This window comes from Ochotona curzoniae, unplaced genomic scaffold (genome assembly GCF_017591425.1).
Source record: "Ochotona curzoniae isolate NIBS_2020 unplaced genomic scaffold, NIBS_Ocur_1.0 contig_3498, whole genome shotgun sequence".
NCBI lineage: Eukaryota > Metazoa > Chordata > Mammalia > Lagomorpha > Ochotonidae > Ochotona > Ochotona curzoniae.
The window spans coordinates 24916811-24934587 of record NW_024465885.1 but is presented as its reverse complement, the minus strand read 5'-3'; the positions used below and the strand labels follow the sequence as shown (position 1 = coordinate 24934587).

Here is a 17777-nt window from a genome sequence, read left to right as displayed (position 1 = left end):
CATTGGTATACACTGGGTATCGATTTAATGAGTGATGTTTAATGTATTTAATAACCAACTACATCTATTTTGATAAAATACATAATTATAATTGTAAATGTTACTGTTCTAGAGAAAGCTCATACTATACCAACATTCACATCTTTCCTCTGGCAATGTTGGGAGATGCAGGGATTAAACAGATAGAATATGTTATGGGGATGCCCTTATTTATGGCCTAAAGGCCTCCTGCCTTCCCTTGGGATCAAAGGTGAAACTATTTTCCCTGCTAAGTCTTTGTCCTGAGGGAGAGTCTATCAACTCTGTGACATTTCTGCTGAATTATAAGATGGCTTCAAAATGTGAGTTGATATACTCTTGAGACTATGCAATTTCAGTAAGATCCATTTCAATAAAAAGAATGCCTGAATAACAAAATAAACAGTAATATTTTATAGTCAGTTTAAATACGCATATGATGCATGTGATATAACTTCAAAAATCTTTAATATAAATTTGTAGATGAATACAAGTAATCCTTATCCTCTAAAAATATCTTTCCAACTGAAGAGAATTAGACATATCATGTTTCATATGATCTAAACGTATATGGATTTCACATTAAGATAGTAGTACATCAGTCACATTATAATTCATTATTTAGATACATTTTTGCTTTGTTCAAATTCATAATATCAGATATGAATTTACAAAGCAAAAATGTTCTGTGATAGTAAATTGAAATATAACTTGAAAAGTTATCGAAGATAGATATCTGTTGTGACATATTACATGATTTTGTTATTAAGATATATTAACTTAGAAATTAAATTCAAAAAATGGCTTAAGTTCTCTAATACCTATGAAACTATATAATCAAAGGATTTCACTGAGTTTTATAGCTTAGAAGAAAATATATATTTTATCAGACAACTGTGGTGATGCTTTACTATTTTCATGAATCACACAAATAAATCACTGTGATCAAGACCATAAATCATGTCTCACTTGTTTCTTTTAGTATGTTTCTAATACTGATGCCATTTTTAAGGCTTAATTCTAAACCTGGCTTGCTTGAGTGTTTCTCGATTATTTCATCTGTGAATTTAGTTGAAGCAAAAATCATAACTCAAACTATTAAAAATTTTACTTGTAGATTTGATAAAACTAATCATCTATGATCAAAAGCCTATAATCAATTCTAAGCAAATTTTTAAGCCATGTTTTTTCTAAATTAGTACCTGTTTCCCCTTACAACTAATACCACTAACCATGGTCCCAATGGTTTGTGCTTCCTTGTCCTCATTGTATAAGTATGTCTTCTGAAATAACTTGCTTCCAATCAACTGAAAATGAAAAAGTTCAGGTCATGTCATGTCTTATGATTAGGTTATAAACTGGGACTTAACATCTTCTGAGCATGGTCTTTCACCTCCACCATTTATGCATGTTAAGATCATCAATCATCTTAGGGATGTCCATATGGCTAGAAAACTACACGGGTTGCATCCAATAGTTTAAGGGACAGAATTTGTTAGTGTAATAACACTTGTCAACAATGATGAGAATTAGTTAGATGTTAAGGTTTCAGGGACGGAGTGGTGGCTCAATTAGTTAATCTTCTACCTACAGTACCAGCATACCATGTAGGTGCCAGTTCATGTCCCAGCTGCTCCACCTCCCATCCAACCCCCTGCATGTGGCCTGGGAAAACAGTAGTGTTGAAGTAATTTTTTTTTTTATCACTAGGGAAATAGATTTCTTTACACTGTCCTTATGCAAAGTGGTAGAATGCTATCAGTATATCAGTGCCCATGCTTGCTTGTTTAATTCTTGCCCTCTCACCTTGCCTCCAATTATGTTTTGGTTAGTACAACTGTATAAACTCTAGGACAGTTCTTCCTGATATTCTGAGGTTGGATCACTGCTAACTTCAGTTAGTTGACTGTTTTTCTTTCCTGTGATAAGGTATTGGCTGGTATCCCAATTCTTAGCAATGAAACTTTGAAAGGAAGATGAACAACGTAAAAGATCATCTCCAACAGACAAAAAAAATGCCTGAAAAGTATACTTTTCTTGCAAGAGTTATGTTCAAATGAAGTGTAATAGAAAAAGAGGATTGTAAAATTTACAGAATCATATTCCTTTGCTAGGATAATGGTCATTTTGAAACCACCCTGCCTACAGTCTTTTTAAAAATGTCACACAGTAGGGACCAGCATGATGGCTCACTGGCTAATCCTCCCGTTGCAAGAGCCAGCATTTCATATGGATACCAGTTTGTGTCCCAGTTGCTCCACTTCCAAAATCCCTGCTTGTGGGTTGAGAAAACAAAAATTTGGGACCCTGCACCCACGTAGGAGTTCCAGAGGAAACTCCTGATTTCTAGCTCCGACTTCAGATCAGCTCTGTTCCAGCTGTTGCCACTGCTTGGGCGCGAACCAGTGTATAAAAGATCTCTCCCTCTCTGCCTCTCCATCTCTCTGTAAATCTGGCTTTCCAATAAAAAATAAATATTAAAACAGTAACGCAATGAAGAATTTACTGTTAATTTTTATGTGGCTCCTCTGTAGCCTACAGATAAAAGGTCTTTATTGATGCATGTGTTACAGTGTTTGACTTTTAACTGACAGTGAATATATGAACATTTTCTGCTCAGAGAATACGCCACAGCAGATTTAAAATCTTAAGTAGCACTGACAATTTTGACATAAAACTCTTATACAGAGATACATCTTATAAATCATCAACTAGTTCTCACAAAAAAAAGTGTAAGTCAGAAACTTAAGAAAAATCTTCAATTATTAAAAAAAAGGACCCAAAATTAAACCTTACCCTCAAAATCTATCAGTATCTCTGAACCGATTCTTAAAAAGGAGATGCAAATGACCAGTTTATAAATCCTGCTGAAGGTGGACCACAACTTTCACTATTTCCATTTTAGATGTGTAACTGAGATGTCAATTCATGAGAAATCACAGTAGCTTTAGGGAATCCTTAATTCTCTGCTACAATACAGGTTTTCAAATGACATTCTGCTTGCTAACCCTGTTTCTTGACTGATATCACATCACAAATACTCAACATCGTCTGTATTATATATCTACAATATAACCTGTAGTTTTCTGGATCTCTTGGTTGTGAGTCCTAATTTATATGGAGAAAGAGAGAGAAAGAGAGAGAGAGAATATCTTCCATCAGCTGGTTCAATACTTAAATATGTGCAAAAGACAGAGCTAGGCAGATTCGACTTGGGAGGCAGGAGATCATTCTGGGTCTCCCACATGGGTACAGGTACCCAAATATGTGGGCCATTCTCTCCTGCCTTCCCAGGCCATAAGCAGGGACTGGAAAGTGGAGCTGCATGGATACAAACTAGTAGCCGCATGGGACACCAGTACCACAGGTACCACACAAGCCCCTATACAAAATTGCTTTATTCACCCTTCTTTTTTATAGTATAACGCCTGATACATACTATACATACTAGATTCTTGATGGTGAATGACGAAAATGGGGCTGCCAGTACACTATACTCTTCCAAATTTTAAATAAGAAATAACACTTTTTCTCTCATTTATTTTAGTTTTTGAGTTATTTGACCAACATTTTGCCTGAAAATGTTTTTTTGCAATATTTCTATTTGTTTTCATCTATAAAAATGCTCTAAATTAATAGAATGTGCTATATATTTCATTGCAAGGAAATATATATTTTAATATCTACTTCTGTGAGAATAAAGCATGTGCAGGCTTCAAAAAGTTCATGGAAATGGCATGAAAGGATATATTTATTATATGCAAAATTTAAAAAACATGCATCTTTTTCATAATATGAATTTTTCATGAACTTTTTGATGATGTCTCATATACTCTCGGATTCAAATCGAAATCGGGAATGTCTGCAATCTCAAACTCTGTATTCATGTTTAAATTCAAGGGCAAATCTCAACAGTTATCTCAAATGCAAATTCGGAGGCCTCTGTGACATCATGTAAGCTCCATGTTATAGTCTTAAGGCTGACTAATTGAATTGCTATTGATAAAATGTCACTTAAAGAGACATCTCTGCAGTGAAACATGAGTTTGCTGTAAATGACCTGTCATTACAGTCAGGGGCAGTGTCCGCGTCTAGACTGAATTAAAATGTCCCTACTAGCAGTGTGCTCACAAAGATGAAAACAGCTAGGACAGGAGGGAGTCCCAGCCTCAGATCCACCAGAGAGTTTTGCCTCAGGTGCTGTGTTAATTTAGTGGCTGGCACACATTAATTGAAGTCCATCAACAAAGCAGGTGGAAAAGCTGGGGAAATGCAGTAACATTCATTGCCAGCTATGTTCAGATGTGTTTGTATCTGAAATGCATAGAATATCTTTTGCATTTTAAATTTTTTCAGTGTGTAATTTTGAACAAGATGACACTATTATCATTAAATTTTGGGACATGCTTTTTCAAGATGGCTTTTGGAAAATTTCCCACAGTTAGCCAGGATTACTTACATGATTGAAATTCACAAACCAGACACAAATATTATGAATCAAGACCCACATATTTATAAGTATTCATTTAGTGAAATAAAATTATTAGGTGTTTCCATCTCCAGGCCAAATTTTAGCTGCTTGCATTTTTAAATCAAGCATCTACTAACCACTCAGCCAATACCCTGCTTCAAAATCAAGATATGAAAACTTTTTATTAAAAATATATGTCTTAATTATTCTTTCCTGTTTCTCTTTTTACATATCAATATAAATGTCAACTCTTGTCCATAATTCTATTTATACAAATGAATTATATGTAATACTCATATTCTACTATGAGAAAAATACCATTTCCAAAATACAATTTAGATCAGTACATATTAACTACAAAATTTTATAGTATTTTTTTTCCATAAAGCAAAGCTCCAAGTATTGTCATGGTTTTCCTTTTACACAATTTCTTTAAAAAAATTCGAGTCATTTCTAAGCCACTATTTAAGACTTTCCAGTGACTTAAAATTAGAAGAGCCATTACATTTTAAATGATTGTGATACACATGTAGCAGGTGTGTGTGTGTGTGTGTGTGTGTGTGTGTGTGTGTTCCACTCCACAGAAACTCAGTTAATACGTGACTGGCCTTTTATTTACTGTTCCAAAAGGCCTAATCTCTATTAGCTTGACACAAAGCTGCAGAAATCCCTTTCATAGTGAAATTCTTTTCATGGATCACCTGTCAATGGATAAGGAAAATTGAGAAAATCTCAGGATTTCTTCAGAATAAGTATATTCTCTCCCTCTCTCCCTTTCAAATTAAATGTCTTTTTTCCTTTTTCTTTTTTTTTTTTTTTTTCTTGAAAGTGGGCAGGTGTTCAATGCAGCGGTGAAGATTCTGCTTTGGGACAACTGCAGCCCATATGGAAGGGCCAGGGTTCAGATTCCTGGCTCTCATTCAGTTACAGCTTCATGCTAATGTGCACACGAGGAAATAGCAATGGCTGGCTCAGTGAGTGGGTCACCACCACCAAACTGGAAAACTTAGAATTCCTGGCTTCTGACCTGCTTTAGGTTAGCATCAGCTGTTGCAGGATTCTGGAGCGTGAACAAAAGAATGGAAAATTGCTATCACTCTACCCTTGCCGTAAAATGAAAATGCATTTTAAAAACTACAAAAACATTTTCGAACAAAAGCAATATGCCCTACAAAGTTGCCATTTAATAAAGAGTTATGCACATCCATCAGATAAAGCATTTCTATTTATGTTTTTGTTACATTTTATCTGGACTTCAGTGTTAATGTTACTGATAATCACAGGCTGAAAATGTATAAACCAACTAAAGTAAATTCATTATTTAAAAATATACTTCACAATAATATTGATATTGATATCTATAATTATACTTTTATTTTATGATGGTATTTCCTCCTGTTGAAACTACTTATTCATAAACTTTTCATAGATGTAGTTTAATCATTGCTTTTATAATTTTCAAAAGCATATGCCACGAAAATATAATTACTGATATTTCAAGTTATTTCCACCTAAAAATTATGAGTTGCCTTTTTGCAAGTTGTATATGAGGTCATTTAATCAAAATATTCTGAAAGCAAGATATCTTCCCAAAACTTATAGAATGGCATGATTTCTTTGTTTAAAAATGAAAATCTTAGTAGGTTATAGAAAGAATAACATGAATCAGAGTTATTTTTCTTTAAGATACTAACAAAATTGAGATAAAATTCTATAATGTATATGAAATGTTTCATCAAATGATAACCAGGGACCAGTATGATGGTTTAGTGGGTGAAGTTGCCACCTGAAAATACCAGCAATCTATATGGGTGTCCATTCAAGTCCCAATTGCTCCAATTCAGATCCAATTCCCAGCTCATACACCTGGAAAATCCCTGGTCTCCTGAACCCACATGAGAGACCCAGGTGAAGCTCATGGCCCCAGTTTTGAATCCATTGCTGTCATTCATCAGCAACTGAGCCAGCGCACAGCCTAGTCTCTCTCTTTGTTCGTCTGTGTCTCTTGCTTTTGTTCTGCCCTTTTCTTTCAGGTTGTCTTTGAAATCCTAAAAAGCTAACCGCACGAAAACAATTTTTACATGCTAAATGTATTTTTAATTAGAACATTTTCAGAGTGCATTTTATTTGAAAATTGTTGGTAGGTTTTTTTTTTTTAATGAATAGGCATTAGTTGGTCCTAAATTTGGGAGCTTATATTTTGCTCATTTTAAAGGAATCTTCGTTTTCCCAGTTCTTGAAAAAGCGTCAGTATGTTCCGTCTTTGTGAGAGCCAGCCTTGAGCAGAGAATCAGATTGTCACTTTGCCACCGTGTTATTCCCACAGCATCACTCTCACTCGCTCTGCTGAGCTCCAGGGGATTAAGCCAGCCTGTGACCAGAGTTTGTGACTAGAGGCCTGTATCAAAGCCTACACTCTGATAAACAATTTTCCTGGCTGATAGGGCTTCTGGAATTATAGTTATTGGAATTCCTATAAAGCTAATTAAATCTCCCACAAGAAAAACAAAGGGGGCTACATACTGAACCACAGTTAGGACTTACTAGCAGACATCTATTTGAAAAAAAAAATTCTTTTTAAGTCTCATTAGTTTGATATAGATGGTTTCAATCCCTTAGAAGAATGGTATTTCAGTACACTGAGTACAAATGTAGGAGTCGTTTTTGTACTTATATCCACACATAGTCACACTTCTAAGTATCTAAATTTTTACTCACAAATTTGCTTTTTATTTTATATTGTTTCACTACTGAAATTATGGTGAATTTTATAGCATGAAAGAGAGAAATGGGGAAAGAAACAACCATATACCCAATCCTGCAATTGGAACAGAAAGCTTGGCATTTGACTACTAATTAAATGTCACTGAGTCCAGAGGCTAAATATGCATGAGTTGATGTGGTAGATTTTACTGCTGCATATGTAGATTTAATTACAGAGCTATTGAAATTAATAAAGTGGCAGCACCTCCCTGAAACATATTTTATGACCCATGATTTCTCCATGAAAGAGCTGGCTAACCATTGCCCTTTGCATAATGTTATACTTTGCTAAATCCATTAGACAGACAATTGCATTGCAAATTAACAAGCATTCACCTGTGTGTTGTCCACATTGATGAGAGCCAAAATTAACATTCTTTTCCACTACCTAGGTGTCAAGAACCCTTTCATAACTAGCATGGTTATGAGAAATCTTCTTTAATGTGTTGGTATATATCTATATAGATATAGATATATAATTACCCAGGACATTGTACACTCTCTGAACCAGGACATATATAATCTTATCTAAAAATCATTCCCAAAATGAAGGGGAGGAAGGTAGGATTTAGTGAGTATTCCTTTCTTACTTAGTTTAGCTTTTCTTATGTCCTGTGAATGGTGATAATCAAGCAACAACTATATAGGACATTTTCTGCCAAAAATCAATGATGTGTTTCTTATGCAATTATGTGATCCATTCATTCTAATGTAACAAAAGTGAAATGGTGATTACTTGTAAGTTATTTATATTTTTGTTGTTTCTTTCATTCATTTTGTGGTATCTACAGATTTTTTTTATAACTTTTGCTTAAGTGACTGGTAGGAAATTCAACCTAAAATTAATCATTTAATTTAAAACAACCTAGTAGTTGCATTTAACTTAAGTAAAATCTTTATTATTTTAATACACAATTAATTCTGTTAGAATACATAAATGCCATAACTATAGCATCTTCCTGACAAGCAACAAAAGTTCCATTCTTTCTGGGAATACCAATTGAAAGTATAATTTAAAAATCATTTTGAAAATGTTTTATTCCTATATGCAAAGTTGAGTCGTTTCCTCTCTCAGAATTTGCACTCAGCAGATGCTGAAAGTATGATTTTTGAAACAATATTAATCTATTTTATAGGATTGTGCTAACTTGTATGTCTCTTAAAAGATGAAATTGTGACACCAGTTATTAATGAAAGTAAGCAATGCCCTAGAAAGTGTATATGTTGGGAGTGAGAGCAGAAATGACCAGTGCTTCAAGGCCTATAATTTTTTTTTTCTAAAATTAGGTGGTACTTAGGGGGCACATTTTTGGCTCAGTAGTCAAAACTCTGGTTAAGATGTCTTTGAGTTTTGCTTTTGCGTCTAGCTTCCTGTTAACATAAATGTTAGGAGGTAGCATTTGATGGTTCAGTAGCTGGGCTTACTCTAATCATTTAGAAAGCCAGGACCGGATTACCTTAAGGGCCTTTGCTTTGGAACAGCCCAGATATTCCTGGTCATTGGGAGACTTGAGCAGTTCCAGACTTGGTTCAGACTTGAGACTGGTCCAGCAAAAGAGTCACTACTTCTGTTTGTTTCTCTCTTCCAAATTTTGAAAATAAATAACATTAATTGAATGGAAAGAAAGTGCACTGATTTCAGTAGCAGAATACAGAGAGAGAGAGAGAGAGACAGAAAAGGCTGTTTCCAAGGGACTGACAGAATTTTTAGTGCAGAAAATTTTTAGTGCAGACAAAACAGAGGCTCTTTGGGAGAGCAAGGAAAGATAGCTGACGTATTTCTGGGACTAGTTGCAAGGCAAAGCCATTTGCCAACTGTAAGTTATCGCCTTCCCAAGTTGTACAGGATTTTCCATTCATAGTTTTAGCTAAAAAGGAGAATTCCATGGTTTCCCAATGATTGTTGCCACTATGGCCCAGTGAGCTCACTGCAGGGAGTCCAGGGAGTCTGACTGCAAAACTCTATTAACTGTCAAGAGTCACACAATGTAAGTCATTGGAATATGATATTCCCTGAGGAAAACTCATGATACAAGTGATGACTTCTTGTATAAATCTTCCAAAACACAGGGAGCAAAGACAAAACTGGACAAAAAGGTTAGGGTGGTAAGGGTTGAGGACTAGAGGAAAGTCTGGGACTAACGTTTCCAAACTCTCGCCTTCTTCTTTCTGTATCTGGGGAAAGGAAAGACAAGGAGTGAAGCCACACCCAGCATCCCAATTGCATCAGTACCTGGGGTTGGGAACTACCACCTTATGTCATCCCCAGGTAGCGATGTGGAGCATGATACAAGAGTTCTGCTTAAGTGGTTTTGGTATTTCTGAAATGCTATAGATTTCACCAATCCAAGGGTGAGGAAAAGCTTCCAAGGTCCATTGGCTGCCACAGGCTATTTTGGAGTCTCCATTTGCTCAGATATTTGCTGTCAATGCTTGGCTGGTATAGTTAACAAATTTGTTGTGCCCTTGCTCCTCTGCTATGGTACCAGACATGCTCTGCAGGCCCCAGTAGAAAGCTATATCCTCCATGAGCATCTGGGCAAGCCCTCTACTGCTCTGTCTTAGCCACTGAGGAAGACCAGTCCTGACATATGCACTGCACAGTCAGACCTCAGGTCCCCATGATTCTCCCCATGGTTGGAGTTCTGAGTCCAGCCAGAGGCATCACCAAAGAAACCTCATCTGAGGAAATGCCAGACCTGAATCTCATGTGTACCGATACTAGGTCTGGCTCAATCCATCATCCACATCAGACTATGCACATACTGGTAGCTGTAATTGCTGGGTCAGTTCTGTGTCCAGCCCTATCTCTTACACAATCCTATGGATGCTGCAGCCCAGCCCAGCCCTTCCCAGCACACACTTGGCCCTCATGTACACTGGTGTGAACTGCAGCCTAGTCCGAGTAACCTCGCCCCCATCCCCCTGCCAATAATCTTTACTAAACCTGCCTCCAGTCCTTGTTCCTATTCTTGACATTATGTGCAGCAAACTGGTCATCTGTTCTACTTCCCACTCGGCTCTTGCATATGTCAATGGGCATTGAAGTCTATATCAACCAAACTAAACCCACTATCCAACCTGCACTCATGCCAGTGGGTGCCACTTCCGGTCTGGCTGGGCTCAACCCCAGTTCTGGTTCTCAAGCTCACCAGTGAGAGCTGCAGCCCATCAGAGAGGTGCCCACAGTTTCCCTACTTACTCCACTCCAAGTCCCAGATATTGCACTCTCCAAGTGGTTCTGCAGTTTAGCTTGACAAGATTTGCCCCTAGTCCCAGCACTTGCCAGCTAATGCTGTGGTAAAGCCAAGCAGGCCTGCACTTACTCTGACTCATGCATGTATCAATGGATATAGTCAGTTAGCATAGCCCAGCTGTCCCTTTAACCCAGTTTGCATGCTAGCCAACAGGTATTGTAGCCCTGCCAGGCCTGGTCTGCCCCCAGTTCCAATTTTCACACTCACCAGTGGGATCAGTGGCTCAGTAGGGGATACCCACCCCACAGCTGCCCTACCCAGCTTGTTTTCCCACCCCTAGGTCACATGTGTGCCACAACCCAGTCTAGCCTGGCCCACCCCACCTTGGAATTTGCTGGTGAATGATGTAGCTTGGCCCAGTTCTAGCTAATGCTGCTGACTGCTGCCCCCTAGCCCAGCCCAGTCAACCTCTCTTCCCAGCCCTGATGTGAACTGGATATTGTTGCAGCCTGACCCAGACTATTCTTCATCACATCCTGTTCTCAGATGTGCCAGTGTGTTTTATAAACTGGCCCAGCCTGTCCTGCCCCTAGACCTGACCCACACATATACTGTTGGGTACCATAACCTAGCCTGGTCTGGGCTGCTTCCAGCCTTGGTTCTTACACTCACCTTCAAGGATTGTATCCCAGCAAAGAAGTTCCCCAAGCTCCTCTACCGAGTCTCCTCCCAATGGCAGATCACATGCACACGGGTAGGTCTTTGATCCTGATTGACTTAATCTACCTCCTGTCCTGGCAGAAACAGTGGCTTTGCCCAACCAGCCCACACCCATTCTGGTTCTTACTATTGGGTGTTACAGCCCAACCACAGTCAGTCCATGTCTTGACACAGCTCTCTTGAGGTTCAGAGGATACTTAGAGCTAGCCAAGTCCATCCTACACCCACCCTGGATCTCACGAGCTCCAGCAGGTGCTAGAGTCTAGTCTAGTCTATACAACTCAAAGTCCACAACAATGATGCATACTGCAGTCATGTTCACTCCAGATTGCCACCCCCATATTGATTCTCATTCTCACCAGTGGAATCACAACACAGCCAGGGTATTCCCTTAGCTCCTCAACCAGGTCTGTTCACATTCACAAACACTGCACTTGCCAGTGGTTGCTCTGACCCCATTTTCCCCTTTGCCTTTGGATGCTATAGCCTATCCTGCCTTGTCCTCAGTCCCACCTTTTGCTAGTGGTTGCTACAACCTGCAACTGTCAAGTCTGTTTATATCACTGGTTCATGCAGACTGGTAGTTTTGATAGCCTATCTCAGCACAACCTGTTCATCAGCCTGGCTTCTGCACGTAACAATAGACTAAGGTTGGCCTAGTCCCTCCCTGTCTATCCCCCTCCAGAACCAGCCCACATTCTTGCCAATGGGTGGAATTAACTTGCCAGGCTTGACCAATACCAAGGCCTTAATCACATGTTCACCAGTGGGAACTACATCTCACCAAGGTAGTTTCTCAAGTTCCCCAACTTGATCCACTCTCATAACCAAATCTCACATGTGCCGGTGTGTGTGCAAAGCCTTTTCCTGGCATAGTTTGTTCCTTCCATCCTGCCTTTTTTATGAGTTAGTAGTGGCTGTTGCTTCCTGGCCTACTCCACACTTATTTTGGGTGCACCTTTGGGTGCTGCTGCCTGGATCAACCAGCCTGATTCCAATCCCAATTCTCATGAGGGTTTCATGGTCATACGTACCTCAGCCTATCACCACCCCCGACTCTTAAGCAAACCAGCAGAAATTGCAGTTCCACACAGATGGGCCCATATATCCCTCATGTAATGTTTCCCCAGACCTGGTTCTTCATGTGAGGTTAGTTGTATTGCCCTGCCTAATATTATTTGTGCCGTTATGACTCTCACTGTTTGGTACTGTCATCTAACCCTGCCAGGTAGGATACCAATCCTAGCTTTAGTGTGCATTGGTTAGTGGTAGTCATTGGTAATCCACGCTAACTAGCCTAGCTTGGGTCTCCCATTTGGGCTGGTGCATTTGTCTGATTCACATAGGTTTTTCAGTTTCCCTCTCCAATCCACTTGTTCTGAGCCCCCTCTTTTGCCTGCAATATGGTGAACTTGTTGATGTATATCCCTCAGAAGTCATTCCTCATCTGCAACATGCTCTCTCAGTGGTCCTCCCTCCCACCCATCTCCTTACCGTCCTTGCCTGATCAATGCACAGTCCCTGCATCCCAGACTCCCAAACCTTTCAAAGTCCAGCCTTCCAGCTGGATGGTGTGGTAACCAGCAGCTCTGCCTACAGACTAGTGTCTCAAGCTCCTGGCATATGTGCTGGCCTGGGTTCTTATCCCTACACCCATACACTTAAGATTCATACCCATTCAGAGTTCCTCGAGCCCAGTCTACCAGCACAACAGGCCAGCATGTTAAGCTAGGACTCTCCTTTTTCCCTCCTCTCACGCTGCCCAAGATCAAGTATGTAAGGAAATCCCCAGGCTCATGTCGACTGCCTGGATGTGAGTTGCACAGTGTCCACAAACATTTCCCATGCCATACCCAGGCTACCTGCAATCCTGCACCCCCAGGTCCCTGCAAGCCTACTGTGGCAAAGCACAAAGGTGCCTGTTTGGTCACTGCTGCAAAGTGCCAATTGCATGATACTTTAGTAGTAGCCTCTGCTTTGTGGCAAATAATCTGTAACAGAACCATTTGTAGAGGATCTAAAATTAAAATGTTTCCCTCTATTGTTTAATATTTTCCAGGTTTTAAATAAGGCCAAGGAATCTGAAATCACAAAGCTTGATTAGATGGTTTGCATGTTGGCTCCTCATTATGAAACACTGTCATAAAGGAAAAATAAAGCACTAAAATTGCCTGACACTTTTTATACTGTGCCATCATTTTTCATAAGGACTCTGTAATACCTGATACAATCCAACAACTAAACAAAATCACATATTAACCGGATTTATTCTACTGGTCATATCTGTTTCTAAATTGTTGTGTAAGGATACGACATACACAAAAACCTTAGCAAACCCCAACAATATTGGAATTAAAATTGTTCTCCCAAAGCCTAATATCTGCTGTGATATAATTCACACAATCAAATGAATGTGTTTGGCTATAATGAAAGTAGACATATGAGTGAAGTATCTGGAATATATAAACATATATTTTATTATATTTGTACATTTTCTGTGGGGTAAGGGATAAAAGAAGCTAAAACAAATAGCTTACTCTTTACATTCAAGAGATCAAAATGCTGCTAAGGATGTGCATATCCCATGTATGGATGCCGGGATGAAATCCCAGTTCAACTCCAGCATCCCAGTTTCCTTTCAGAGAGTAGCACAGCATGGCTCAATTCCATGGATCTGTGTCACACATTCAAGAGAACTGGAATGAGTGCCTGGCTCCTATGAGAAACTCACATTGTTTTCCAGATTCCTGCCTTTGGCCTGGCTCAACCCCAGCTATTACAGCTATTACAGACTTTTGGGGAGAGAACCAGCAATGGCAAGATCCTCTCTCTCTTTCTGAGTATGTCTGTCTCAAACAAACAATTAATATTTAAAAAAAAGTATAAAGATAGAAATTTTGGAGCAAGTATCTGCCCTAGCAGTTAAGATACCAGCTAAGACACCTGAGTGTGCTGCCAGTGTCTGGACTGATGTGCAGCTCCACCCAGACACCAACTGCAAGCTGAGGCAGGTCTCAGGGGGCTGATGTGATGACTGAAGAAGTTGGCTCTCCCACACTTCACAAGGAAGGCTTTCCTGATCTTTAACTTTGGCTGCAGGTTCTTGAGGAAATTTTCAGATCTAAATTTACAGCACTTGAGAGCGTTCTGACCCAGACATCTGTATCTCTGTCTCTGCTTCTCAAATAATAATAAAATATGAATGCCCTGTTAGAAGATATGAAATTACACTAACATAAATTAGCATGTTACTATTTCTTATTACAAGAGGTTTTTTTAAAGATTTATTTTTATTGGAAAGGCTGGTCTACAGAGAAAAGAGACAGCAAGATCAAAACTAAAATGAGGAACCTATAATTCAATTCAGATTTTCAAAGGAGTAACAGGATTCCATCTACTTAAAACATTTTGTGTTGGTTTCTCTCTTGCATGAGCAGGAAGCTGAATTAGCAGTGGAACAGCCAGGGCCCGGAGCTAATTTTATCCACAAACATGACATGTTCTCTCTTCCTTCCTTCCTTTCTTTTCATTCGTTCTTTCCTTCCTTCTTTTCATTGGTTCCTACCTTCCTTATTTCTTTTGATTTGTTTATTTATAGAGTCTATACTTATGAATATGTATGTAAGTTTCGAGTATATTTCAAAATACACAAAGTAAAATCTATCCTAGGGCCCGGCGCGGTGGCGCAAGTGGTTAGGGGTCCTTGCCTTGCACGCCCCGGATCCCATATGGGCACCGGTTCTAATCCCGGCAGCCCCGCTTCCCTTCCAGCTCCCTGCCTGTGGCCTGGGAAAGCAGTCAAGGACGGCCCAAAGCTTTGGGAACCTGCACCCGCGTGGGAGACCCGGAAGAGGCTCCTGGCTTCGGATTGGCATAGTATCGGCCCATTGCGCTCACTTGGGGAGTGAATCATCGGATGGAAGATCTTCCTCTCTGTCTCTCCTCTCTGTATATCCGCCTTTCCAATAAAAAAATAATAAAAATAAATCTTTAAAAAAAAAATCTATCCTAACAACATTGAAAATTAGTAAATGGGGTGAATCTCTCAAAGACCTGGCACAAAAGAAGTAGCAAATGCTCAACAAATACCCTGTCTCTTGTTTTTCCAACACGTGTTCAAATACAATCAATTAATTGCTCATGAAAAACATAAAGCAAGAAATTAACCAATTAAGGACTAATAGGACAAAATATGCGCATAACTAACTTAGTTAAACTAGCTTAACTTTTTTTCCTTTTTCATTTGTGACTCCATTTACTGCACCTCCACCCCGTGCCTAAAAATGACCCTAACTATGAAACAATATTTTTTTTTCATATTGTTGTAATTTATGTAAGGGTCTGATTCTTTGCATTTCCATTTGGTTTACCTTACAAATGCACTCATTTCAAAATCTCAAACCATGCTATGACAAGTGAAAAAAGAAGATAAATTTCCTATAAAAAATACATATTTTCTTATATATCTAAAAAAGGTAGATGTTTAGCTATCTATGATTTTTAGAGTTCACCAAATACAAAAACTATGGACAAGAAAAACAACTTTTATTGCAATTTTCTTTCAGTTCACCTATCCAGGCATCTATACATTCATCTCCCTAATTTATGAGAAAAAAATGGTACATTTTTGCTTGACATACTTGTGTTAACACTCTTCTTTAAACCCTATAAACCCTGAGATTTTGAAGAGAAGATATTGGAAAAATGCACACTAATTGTGGGAAGCAAGATTCTGGCTGCCCTTTCATATGAGTGACTGAAATATATAAATAACCATTTTGTGATAAAAGCATCCATTCACTTTGCTTAAACTACAAGTTTTTCAAGTTCATCGTCTAATTTGGAATTCTTTTAGTTTCTGGAACAAACGTGTTTCCACTGAGATATTTTCAAAACAAGCATAATTTAAATCTCTATGTTATATGATTTTCATTTTTTCTTCTCTTGATGTCATTTTCTACTTCTGGACCTATAGTTTTTGATTTGCAAAACAAAGCAATTGAAAATGCAACTCAGGGTTATTTCTGTTTGATGCGTAACTATTAGCCATAAAATTTGAGAATATATAGTTACGCATCATCTTCATACTTTGAACAGCAAAATAATTCAAATTATATCATTGCATGTTTATGGAACCCAATGTAATACTTTCTACAAATGCGCATATTTATTACATTGATTGTATCTACGTAAGAGTTGGTTGAATGTCTTACAGAATCCTAAAACAAATTATGTAATTCTAATTTAGGTATTGTTTCAACAATGGTTTTTTTTTCTGTAATTCAATAGTTTGTCCATCAGTTAGACACTTCTTAATCCAAAACTTTAATTTGAAATTATAGATAATGCCATCAAAATGCAAAACTTCATGGCTTTTCCTTTTATATTTTCTTAAATATCTACATTTTTAGGCATGAGGACTATCATACAAATATCACAAGAATTACTGTGTGTCATACTTAATTTATGCGGATAAATCTAACAATGCATTCTCTGTTAATTCTAACATTAACCAGCAAATAATTGCCTAATGAAGATTCTTGTGTGTATATGTAGTCTAACTATGTTTAGTGATAACTTAAGAAATATATTCTTCTTTTTACAGGGAAAATGATAACATTTAGCAATGAGAACACAAGTGTAGGAAGAGTTTCTTCACATCCAAGAGTCTCAAGCAATGTGCTGGCTGATAACTTGGGAATAACATTCAAGTTTCTCCACTTGTTGTTGAGTGTTTTGTTTAAAAACACTATCTATACATCTGTGTATTTATCTCATTAAAGGCGGGGAGGGCAGATGAAAAAAAAATGAGATAGAGAGAGAGAGAAGGAGAGATAGAATCTTTTCTTTGTTGACTCATTCTCCAAAGGTCCACAATATCCAAGTCTGACCAGATTGACATCAGAAATCAAGAAATCGATCTTGGCGTCTCATATAGGAAATGATCTTCTGCCTTCCAAAGCTCGTTACCAGGAAGCCGGATCAGAAGAGTAGTGTGAACATGAACTGGTAGCACTCATATTGTGGCAAGCAGCCACGATTATTTTTTTTTTCCTGTTGTAGAGTCTTAGTATTTTCCTGAAGCCTATTTTGAATTTTGCATTTCAATTTACAGTGAAAAACTGATTTGTTCATTGATTCTAAGTAAGTAGGCACCGATTTTATAGAAATTTTATAATTAATATTGCCTTTCATCCTCAAATGTGTGAACTAAGTTATTTTATTATTATTTTATTACTATACTATGCTAAGATCAATAATGCCTTCAGATTAAAACTGAAAATCTATAGCAATTTAGTATAAATGTAGGATAATCATATATCTAGAGACTCAAATTTCTACCCCCAGTACGGTAGCCTAGTGGCTAAAGTCCTTGTCTTGCATGTGCCAGGATCCATATGGGTGATGATTTGTATCCCAGTGGCCCTGCTTCCTGCTTGTGGCCTGGGAAAGCATCCATGTGGGAAACACAGAGGAGGCTCAAAGCTCATAGCTTTGGATTGGCTTGGCTCCAACCATTGTGGCCATTTGGGGAGTGAAAAAATGGATGGAAGATCTTCCTCTCTGTCTCTCCTCCTCTCTGTATTTCTGACTTGCCAATAGAAATA

The 17777-nt window shown here is 38.3% G+C and overlaps 1 protein-coding gene across 1 annotated transcript in view; it reads right to left on the bottom strand.

Moving 5' to 3' along the window:
* Positions 1-17777, bottom strand: part of ROBO1 (roundabout guidance receptor 1) — a 1020189-nt gene that overhangs the window by 988017 nt on the left and 14395 nt on the right. Inside the window, exon 2 of the mRNA XM_040980627.1 lies at positions 7656-7665. The gene's annotated coding sequence lies outside the window, so the exon portion shown is untranslated. The remainder of the gene's footprint in view (positions 1-7655; positions 7666-17777) is intronic.